This window comes from Chenopodium album, chromosome 3 (assembly GCF_948465745.1).
Source record: "Chenopodium album chromosome 3, dcCheAlbu1.1, whole genome shotgun sequence".
Classification (NCBI taxonomy): domain Eukaryota; kingdom Viridiplantae; phylum Streptophyta; class Magnoliopsida; order Caryophyllales; family Amaranthaceae; genus Chenopodium; species Chenopodium album.
Genome location: NC_137836.1, coordinates 32,272,010 through 32,282,327, shown reverse-complemented (window position 1 = coordinate 32,282,327; position 10,318 = coordinate 32,272,010). Strand labels below are relative to the sequence as shown.

At 42.3% G+C, this 10,318-nt stretch overlaps 1 long non-coding RNA gene across 1 annotated transcript; it reads right to left on the bottom strand.

The window, feature by feature from the left end:
• Window positions 1-7,599: 7,599 nt before the first annotated feature.
• LOC145613095 (uncharacterized) lies at window positions 7,600-9,694 on the bottom strand. The gene is made up of 6 exons (XR_014106864.1): window positions 9,353-9,694; window positions 9,128-9,279; window positions 8,734-9,054; window positions 8,520-8,657; window positions 8,337-8,447; window positions 7,600-8,257 (listed from the first exon to the last, which is right to left on the bottom strand). It is a non-coding gene; the product is annotated as an uncharacterized LOC145613095 (long non-coding RNA).
• Window positions 9,695-10,318: the final 624 nt, after the last annotated feature.

Genomic DNA, 10,318 nt, shown 5'->3' with positions numbered 1-10,318 from the left:
CAAGGGATTAGTTCACAAGGGGGTCTCGGTGGACAAAGATCTTCTTCCGCAGAAGTTCAATGCCAACGACATCCCGAAATTCAAAGGAACCGATAACCCTTATTTTCATTTAAGAGCCTTCGAGACAATAATGAGTATTAAGGGTATCGACAAGAAGGTTTTCCCCTCTCTGTTCTCACTTCTCTCGAAACCGTTTGCCAGCAATGGTTCTTTTCTCTCAAGAAAGAAAAAACCTCCACTTGGGAGTCCATAGCAAACGTTTTCGTTGATAGATACAAATGCAACATCCAAGTTGAGACCGACCATAGGGAGCTTGAAATCCTCAAGCAAAAGGAGAACGAAGGCTTCACCTCCTTCTTTAACAAATGGAGAGAAACCTCAGCTTAGATGATTGAGGTGCTGAGTGAAAAAGAGTCTGTAAGGTTATTCATAAAAAACCTTCAAGAAAAATACTCCAAGCATCTCAAGTATCAAAATAATCTCCATACCTTCACGGTCATCTACGACATTAGAATCAACATTGAAGACGACCTGGCTAAGTTGAAAGCTGCCAACAATAACTCCAACAGTGGCTGGAAAGGCAAGAAGAACGACAATCGTTCTTCTTTCAAAACCACCCACTCAAACAATGTTAGCACTTTCAACCTAGGTGAAGTCCTTGCTATGAATAATTAAGGACAAAAGAAACCATTTAAGAGGAACTTTACTCCTATTGGCATGAGTTATGACACCGCATTTGATCGATTAAATGCAAAAGATTTTATAACTCCTATTGGACCATTTGGGGACCCACCAGTCGAAAAGAGGTCGGCTAACTGGAACCCCAATGCACATTTTAAGTATCACCAAGGTAGGGGCCATCTCACCGAGAAAGGTTGGAAGCTTAAAGAAGTTATCCAAGACTTAAACAATAACAACAAGTTGCCATTGCCCCCTGCCAGTAAAAAGCCAAGTATTGATAATGCGCCTCTCGCTCATTCCTTGGCTATCTCTGATGAGTAAAACGAGGTTGACCCCTCGTCTCTCATCAAACCTGTTAAAGAAATCCATGCCATTGAAGAAGAGGAGGAGATCTTTTTCGACGCCATGGATAAACTTCCAGAACCAGCAAGTAAAGAGGACATACAATCGCTTACACTGTCTATGATCAAAGGATCACACTTGCTACGTGAAACTCTCAAGGCTATAAAGGAACTTCAGAAGAAATATGACGAGGTTCCATTCCCGAAAAGTGAACCTAAGAGAGAGTTCACACCCATGGGAACGACTTACGAGGCAACACGTTTTCCTTTACAAGTCACCGAAAAACCCAAGAGTAATAGACTCTACACTCCAATTGGGATCCCATATATACAAATGTTCGAAATGCTCTCCGAGAGTGGCGAGATCAAACCTCTCAAACCGAGACCATTCGAATCGTTGAAAAGGAAAGATAGATATTACTGTCAGTATCAAGGATTTAATTCAGAAAATGATTGATGAAAAGAAACTAGTCCAAGTTCCAGAAGAAGAGGATGCAAACATTAATGGAGTTTGGGGCAGTGATGAAGAAGACGTCTACTAAAAAGACATGGTACGACTTCCACCTTCAGTGTCATATGCCATGGATGACTTTTGGGTTGAAGAAGACTCATCAATAGACGTCCTCACAAGATCCGGGAGAATGCAACCTCCCGTTTCAACACAACCCATGCCAACCACACAGCGAGTTCCCATACCTATCATTGAAGATAATGATATCGTCAAGCAATTCAAGAAAATAAAAGTTGAAATGAACGTATGGAAACTTTTGGCGACATCCTGAGAACATAGGTTGGCTGTAATGAATGCCTTGACAAAATAGGGATAGATTCTGACACGACTCCTGAGGGGTTAGCTAACTTCCTCACGAGTGATCTACCATGTCCCATCAATTTGATCACCTTTTCTAACAAGGATTTACCCCCAGAAGGTGACAAACACTATAAGAAATTAAACCTCACAGTAGTTTGCAAGAGAATGAATGTCCCTATGACTCTTGTAGACAATGGATCAGCCATTAACGTCTGTCCACTTAGAACTGCGAGGATGCTAGGCATTAGGGATGAAGACTTAACCCCGTCAACACAAAGAATAAGAGCCTACGACAACACTCGTCGTCAAGCTCTTGGTAAAATTACCATGAATGTAACGGCGGGGGCGATAGAACATGCTACTACTTTCCAAGTAGTAGATATCAAGGCTTCATTCAATTTATTGTTGGGACCTTCTTGGCTTCATGACCTAAAGGCCGTCCCCTCATCTCTCCACCAATAAGTAAAAGCCATAGTTGGGGGAATTCCTATCACCATCGATGCTTCACCTATGAGAATCAGGTCTATAGAAAATCTAATAATTAACGTGGAGCACGATGAAGATGATGAAGATTTATGGGGCTTTAACGAAGAGGTCTCCTTAATCCAGGAGGATGAAAGGACCCCTCTCGGCCACGACCCCCATTCTAATATGATCGTGAATGCTTTTCTGAAGAAACAAGGACATTTTCCTGGGATGACCCTAGGAAAGAAAAAGGGAATAGCGAAACCGCTGGAGTCACCTGGCCTCCCTAAGTTAGATACTTTCGGACTTGGCTTCGAGCCGACTCGGAAAGATCTTAACAAGCCCAGGAAAAATCAAAGGCACGTAAGGACGCTCACATTCAAAAGAAAGCAATCCCAATGGATTAGTACCCTCTCACACTCAATGGTCAATTCATAAAAGAAGGAGAGGACTATCCATGCCACGAATTTCCCGAGCCATTTGTTGTAAACGGCATAAGGAAACCGAGATTTGAAATTTTCTTGGATTGCTATTTCACAGATGAAATCCCAACTCCTGTCCATAAGGAGAAAGCACCCCAATGCTTTGACTTTAACGCCATGGGATTACTATTTGGGCGAGAAAAGGATGAGCCGACATACAAAGAGGATAACTCCTCGCTCATTCAAACAGTCCTACAAAGTGAAAACTTCGATCCTTCGAAGCTAATCACTCCAGCAGAAGGATCACTACAAGGGTGGCGCAAGACCATCAAGGTGACGACTCCAAGTGGAAGAAAGATATCCATCACGACAGGGCAAGGACCGATGTTCGAAGAGTCGTCAGAGTCAGAGTCAGAGTCTTTTCCTATAGAGTCATCTAGGTCTTTAGTAGTAGAGCCTTCCCCTTCTATCTCTTCTCTTAGAATAGTTAGTGATCATGTCCCTGAGGACATATCACTCTTTGATGTAATGATCTTAAAGTATAATGATATAATTTCTTCTCCTTACCTCTTGTGTTCTTCTCTAACCCAAGATGACGAGCATTGCTTAACTAACAATGAAAAAGACAAAGAACTTATTAAAGCTATGGAAACACTTGAAAAGAAAACACCGATAATTGAAGAAACTGAGACGGTTGATATCTCAAATGATTCAACCAATAAAAGAGAAGTTAAAATCGGACTAACACTTAATGAACAAGAAAGAACCGATTTAATTAACTTACTTAAAGAATTTATCGATGTATTTGCTTGGTCATACGAAGATATGCTAGGCATTACTAGAGAAATAGCTCAACACACTATACCACTAATTTCGGGAATGAAACCTGTAAAACAAAAGTTACGTCAATGAAACCCGACGTAGCTCTTAAAATAAAAGAAGAAGTTCAAAAACAGATAACTGTAGGTTTCATAAAGGTATCTAAATACCCCGAATGGGTCGCTAACGTCGTCCCAGTTCCGAAAAAAGACGGAAGGGTAAGAATGTGTATCGACTATCAAGATCTAAATAAGGCAAGTCCAAAGGACGACTTCCCTTTACCACACATCGATATTCTGGTAGATAACACAGCAAATCACGCACTTCTCTCGTTCATGGATGGATATGCAAGTTATAATCAGATTCTCATGGCAAAAGAAGATATGGAGAAAACAACCTTCATAACACCATGGGGCACTTACTGCTACACGGTAATGCCATTCGGGTTAAAAAACGAGGGTGCCACTTACCAACGTGCAGCGACTGCCTTACTCCATGACATGATGCACAAAGAAGTCGAAGTGTATGTGGACGACATGATTGTAAAATCAAAAGACCGTCCAGGCCATCAAGTAGCCTTAAGAAAATTTTTCGAAAGGCTAAGAAAATACAATATGAGGTTGAACCCATCTAAGTGTGCTTTTGGAGTCACTTCAGGCAAGCTTTTGGGTTGTGTCATAAGCTTTACAGGAATAGATATTGACCCAACCAAGATCAAAGCAATCATGTCAATGCCACCGCCCAAAACCGAGAAGCAGATTCGAGGATTTATTGGCCGGTTGCAATACATAAGTAGGTTCATATCAAAATTGACAACGATATGTGAACCAATCTTTAAAAAGCTTAAGAAGAATGTACCAGTAATATGGGATGATGAGTGTCTAAAAGCCTTTGAAAAGATCAAAGCCTATCTCGCAAATCCTCTTGTATTAGCACCATCACTTCCCGGAATACCTCTCAGGTTATACTTAACAATTACCAAAGAGACAATGGGAGCTATGCTAGAACAAGAAGTAGAAGGCAAAGAAAACGCAATCTACTATCTAAGCAAGAAAATGCTCGAATATGAAGCACGTTATACACCACTTGAGAAGTTGTGCCTCGCCTTGGTGTGGGCCACAACCAAGTTAAGACATTACATGCTACTACATACAGTCTTTATAATCTCCCGATTAGATCCACTCAAGTATCTATTCGAGAAATCTACACTCAATGGATGCATATAGAGATGGATGGTCAATTTAGCCCAGTTTGATGTAAGGTTTATGCCGCAAGCTATCAAAGGATCTGTGGTGTCAGATTTTCTAGCGGACTTTCCAATAGAAGACTCGACGCCAATACACGACAATGAGTTTCCAGATGAAGACTTAATGGTCACTGAAGACGATACTTGGACCTTATACTTCGACGGAGCCTCAAACAAAAAGGGATGTGGCGTTGTAGTATTACTAGTATCACCAAAAGAAGAGCATGTTCCAATCTCCATAAAGCTTGATTTCGACGTTACCAACAACGCTGCTGAATACGAAGCATGCGTGGTAGGCCTTGAAACAGCTTTGGCATTGGGAGTAAAAAAGTTACGAATATTCGGAGACTCTTCATTAATCATCAATCAAATAACCAAAAGGTGGAAAGTAAGGAGCGAAAGTCTAGCCCCTTACCAAACCTATCTGGAAACTCTTACCAATCAGTTAGAGAAGGTAGAATACACATATCTACCTAGAGAAGAAAATAAATTTGCTAATGCCTTGCAAGACTAGCCTCAATGGTTAGGATTCCTACGGAAATCGAGCAAATGCTTTTAACTATAGAAAAAAGGCACAAACCTGCATATTTTCAGGCTATAGAGGATGATGATGTAATTAAAGATGAAGAAGAAGAAGAAGAAGAAGAAGAACTGAGGATGATGATGTAATTTCTGGGAATATTTCGGTTTTCATTGCTTTAATAAAATAAATTTAAAGTAAACAATTTAAATCAAAAGGCTGGAATTTCATTTATAAAATAAATTACATTATTGATGGAATTTAAATAAAGCTTAAATAAATTAACTTTAAATTTAAAAACTAAGTATAATAATTGGAAATTAAGCAATGCTCTTAATCTTCTTTCTCTTTCTTAGCCCTTTTCCAATTTTTGTCTGCTTCCTTTTCCTCATCCATAACCTTAGCTAGTAGGCATCCTTTAGAGGACCTACATTCAATCTTGGATTAGATAGTTTACCCCTCAGCTAGGACTCCATGCTTCTTTTCTACCCAAGCTTTCTTTTCTGTGGTGTCAGCTTTCCTTTTCCCTTTATCTTTTGTAGTGCTCTTCTTCTTAGCTAGGCATTATAGGTTTCTTGAATTCGATCCTTTCACCCAGGAGTTCCTTAGCAGGAATCACCTTGTTACCTAGACGGCTCTTCACATCAGTTTTACTCTGATTTTTCTTCATGTCCTTTGAAGGTTTCTTCAGAAGCCACTTTTCACATCATTGGGCAAGGAAAGAGGAACCTTTTGGGTAATTACTTCCCATAAAGGTCTGACACTCCAATAAGCATCAAATTTCTACTTCCTGGGAGACAGGGAACTCGTAGGGACGACGAAGATCACCGGAAGGTATAGTCTGAAGTAGGTCGTATTGTCTTTTTACCCTGCATGGATAATAAAAAGTCATACGGGACAAGCTTGGAAGACGGCATAAAGGTTGCTTGTTGACACCAACCATATTTTCCATTTTCCCCCAAGGGATGACCCACTTGATGGCAAAATTACAAGACTCGAAGACCTTCTTCCATTCATGGCGCCCCATCTTAGAGAAGCGTTTCTTCCTCCTCACGAAGCAATTTGGAGTATACTTCTCAATGTTGTCTGGAGGGCTAATTAATTCCAGTCTTTCCATTAGCCACATCTGTAAAAAATTGCAATGCAAATAAATTATTATCACTATACAAAAATATATTTTTGATTTCTGTAATTAAAAATATTATTTTTCTACCTGTAATAAAATTGGAGAGCCCCGAAAAGGTGCTTTTGGATTCCTCTTCAATTCATCGAGATTAAGCATAGTCTCTCCAACTATTAAAGGCATTGGATTTCTCCCTGATTCAATTTGTTCTAAAACAGTGGATATAATTGATTGACCCTCATTATTTTTACCACTAGTAAGGAAAAATTGATTAAGCATGCAAAACAGGAAAGCCCTTCTTCTATACACATGGAAAGACTCAGAATAAGGTCTATCAAAATAATGGCGAGCAAATTCTTTCAAATTAACTATGCTACCATCTACTATTTTTGATAGATCTCTGTCTTTTAAATTGAAGAAGCGTTCAAAATCCTTATAATAATATTCATTTATTCTAGGGATTACTACAAGATCTAGTGCGGGGAAGCCTAAAATAGCACCAAATTCTTCCGGCAAAGGGATAATTTCATCATACCCTATTCTAAAGCAATGAGTATCTACATCCCAATATTCTAGAGCGGTATGAATAAAATTTGAATCAAGATCTACCCCTTTGATACCATAAATACCCCCCAAGTGAAAAACATCTATTTCTTTTCTCTCTTTGGCATTAAGTGACCGACACCATTCATGGGTGTAGTTGGTAAAACTTTTGGAGACTAAAGACATGACTTTATTTTTATAAAAGCTAAGAGATATTTTATCTGCTGAAATTATGAAGAGAATCGGCTGGGCATGGGGCTATTTATGCACAAAATCGGAGCAGTTTTAATCTACGAAGGATTCGGAGTCAGCGCTCATTAGCGCCAGAACCTGGCGCCAAACGCTAAGTGTAGCGCCTGGCGCTACACCAAAACGCGTGGTGCCAGCCTGCGCCAATATGCCTTATTATACGTGCTTTCTACAAAACCGCGTTTTTTACTTAATTCGAGTCTGCTAATGAGTTTACGGTTTCCTTATCAATTTCTAAATATTCATTTATTCCTCTCTTTTAATTAATATAGCTATTATATTAATAATATTATTTTTCTGATTTTATTCAACTATTTCCCAAGTTTTTTTTATAAACCCAATATTTTATTTGACTGTTCCTTTTTTCATTTTTCTTTTTTGGGGGAGAAAGTCGGATACCCTCCATCAATAATAAAAATGTCGGAATTTTTGCGCAAAATTATTTTTTTCACATTTTCCTTGCACACACAAACATGCACATAATAGTAAAAAAAAATGGAAAAACATGATAAATAAGGAATAAACTCATGTATATACAAAACATGTCTAAGTAATGAGTCTAACTAAAAGGCAAAGTTCTATACAAAGTCAAAATAAATAATGAAAAGCACAAGAACAAACTACGGCGCCGGGGGACGTAAACCCATCATTTCATAAAACTCCGTCGTACGAGGAGTAACCTCTCCACCAGCTCCAGCTCCAGCTCCAGCACCAGCTCCAGTTCCCTCGAGAGGAGGAAAACTCAACACGGGACTCGTCCACCCAAGGTCAACCTGAGGCTGAGGCTGCGGAGGCTGCTGCGATGACGAGCCGACCTCGTACATCCCACCACTTCTAAGAGCCGAGGTAGCCTCTCCCTGGCCTACCGGCGCAGCATGTGCACCCTCAGTGGAAGAGCCTGAGCCCTCTACCATCTCAGTACGAGCAGCCTCAGAACGACCGCCCCGACCTCCCGAGGGAGTGCGGCGACGTCTCGAGCTAGACCTCGCCGGATCCCTTCGCACTTCAGGACTCATGCGGGTACGAGAAGGAATGGGCTGACCTTGTAAAAGAAGTTAAGATCAGAAACAGGCAAAATAGAAGTACTAATACAAAAACATATGAAGGGAAGACTACCTCCTGAACGGCGTCGTCTCAACGGCAGGTAGCCACGTTCCTCATCCGGACAAGCTGGCTCCGGAAGGCATCTATGCATCGTGCCATCGCCGAAACCACCTCGCGTGAGAACTGTCAAAGAAATAAAGTCAGTAAACATACATACCATATATGGACAAAAAGTTGCAAAATAAACAAGCTTACCCGAGTCTGGTGGCGAGGAATCGACCGCTCCACAAAGCGCTCGTCCTCAGGAGCCGGAGGAATCATCTCCTCAATTGGCCCATATGTCCCCTGATAATGGATAAACATACGGGGTGGCATAAACTCAACAGCATCATCCTGACAGGGAAAAACAAAATCAGTAAAGCATTACTTGGGGGCTACTCAACTTAAGGTAAAAGCTGAAAAATCGTACCCCCCCATCCTCAGCAAGTACAGGAACTGGAGCTAACGACGGCAGTAGCTCCTCCCCATAGCATCGCCTAGGGATCGTGTAAGATCTCCAAGGGGTACCAGCTCCCTCTGACATGCTCACCAACCTCGTGGCGTTAAACATGTGACGTGGTGGAGTAGCAGGAACGACAAAGGTGTCAGAGGAATGCTGAATAACAACCCTGTCTCCCAGATATGCAGCCGCTCCATAGGTCCCCAACAAATAGCGACGCTAAGAAGAATACTCTGCGGCTAACCCAGGGACTGCCAAGTCGACCCATGGTCGATACAGCACCTCAGGCTCCTGCAAAAAAGCGTCAATCAGGCAAGAATCTATCTAAGGCATCACAAAATGTCAAATAAGGAGAGAATCATACCGAGATGATCCAATCTCGGACATAGGTAGTGGACATCCCCACACGGCGGCTGCCCCAGGAAGCGCTAACTGGAAGCCTGCGCGGCGACGGTCTCGCCTGCGCGGCGACGGTCTCGCCGGCGCAGCTGAGGGGAAGTACTCGTAGAACCAGATCTACAAGAAGCTAAAGTTATCAGCAAGTGCTAACTAAAATGTAGAGCTAAACATTATAGGGAATAAAGGATACCTCTACAACCCTCCAAAAGCCGGACAGAGAAACATTCGCCCCGAAGGACCGATGTCGACACGAGTCCCGCAAGGCTCAGATAAAATCAGCATAGGCCAAGCTGGCCCAGTCATAAGTCCTGATCCGGTGTATATCCCGAACAGCAGGAAGGTAGTAAAGCAGCGCCCTACTACCCTCGTTAGGGGAGAACGTCCCTGACAGCAAGATAAGTGCAAAGATGCGCACCCGCTGCTCTCGGGTAGTCGCACCATCGTCAAAAGCCGCTGCTAGAGTCGAGCGGCGAATCCCCCTAGCGCTGAACTGAGATCACACCCAACAAATCCTTGACCTCAGAGGAAAAGATGTCAATCCCGCTGTCGAACGGCAGTGGCATGAAGCTAAACTCCAGTCCTGAGATGAGACTGAAATCGGTAAGAGTGAGCATCATCTCACCCCAGGGGAAGTGAAAAGTGTTGGTGGTGTCCCAAAAGAACTCCACCAGAGCACGAACAACATGGTGACCCCCACTAGATGCAACCATTGCCTCAAAGGTCTCGAACAGCGCAGTAAGCCCGCAAGACTTCTATAGAAGTCTCGTCTGATCGTCTTTAGCGATGTACATCTTGTACAGATCGCCCAAGCCGTCACAGCCGAAACCATGACAGCGCGTCCTCCCAACTGTGATGGCCCATCTCACCCTCTCAGATATGTGGTGGACGGGGGAAGAGTACAAGGTCCGCTCATCCCACTCAGGGAGTCGGTCAAGCGAAGTGGACGGCTCGGCATCGTCCTCTAGAGGCTCGTGCTCCCGTCGAACGTCTCGGGATCGTGAGTCGGAACCTCGTTGTCTAGCCATGCTACATTGTGCAGAATTATCATAAATTAAGGTTCTATAGTATCTAAGGTTCGCCTAGCCGCATGATACTATGTTCGCAAAAAAAACCGAGTACGTAGTACTAAAACAGAGAACAAATTCAAATTGAGCAT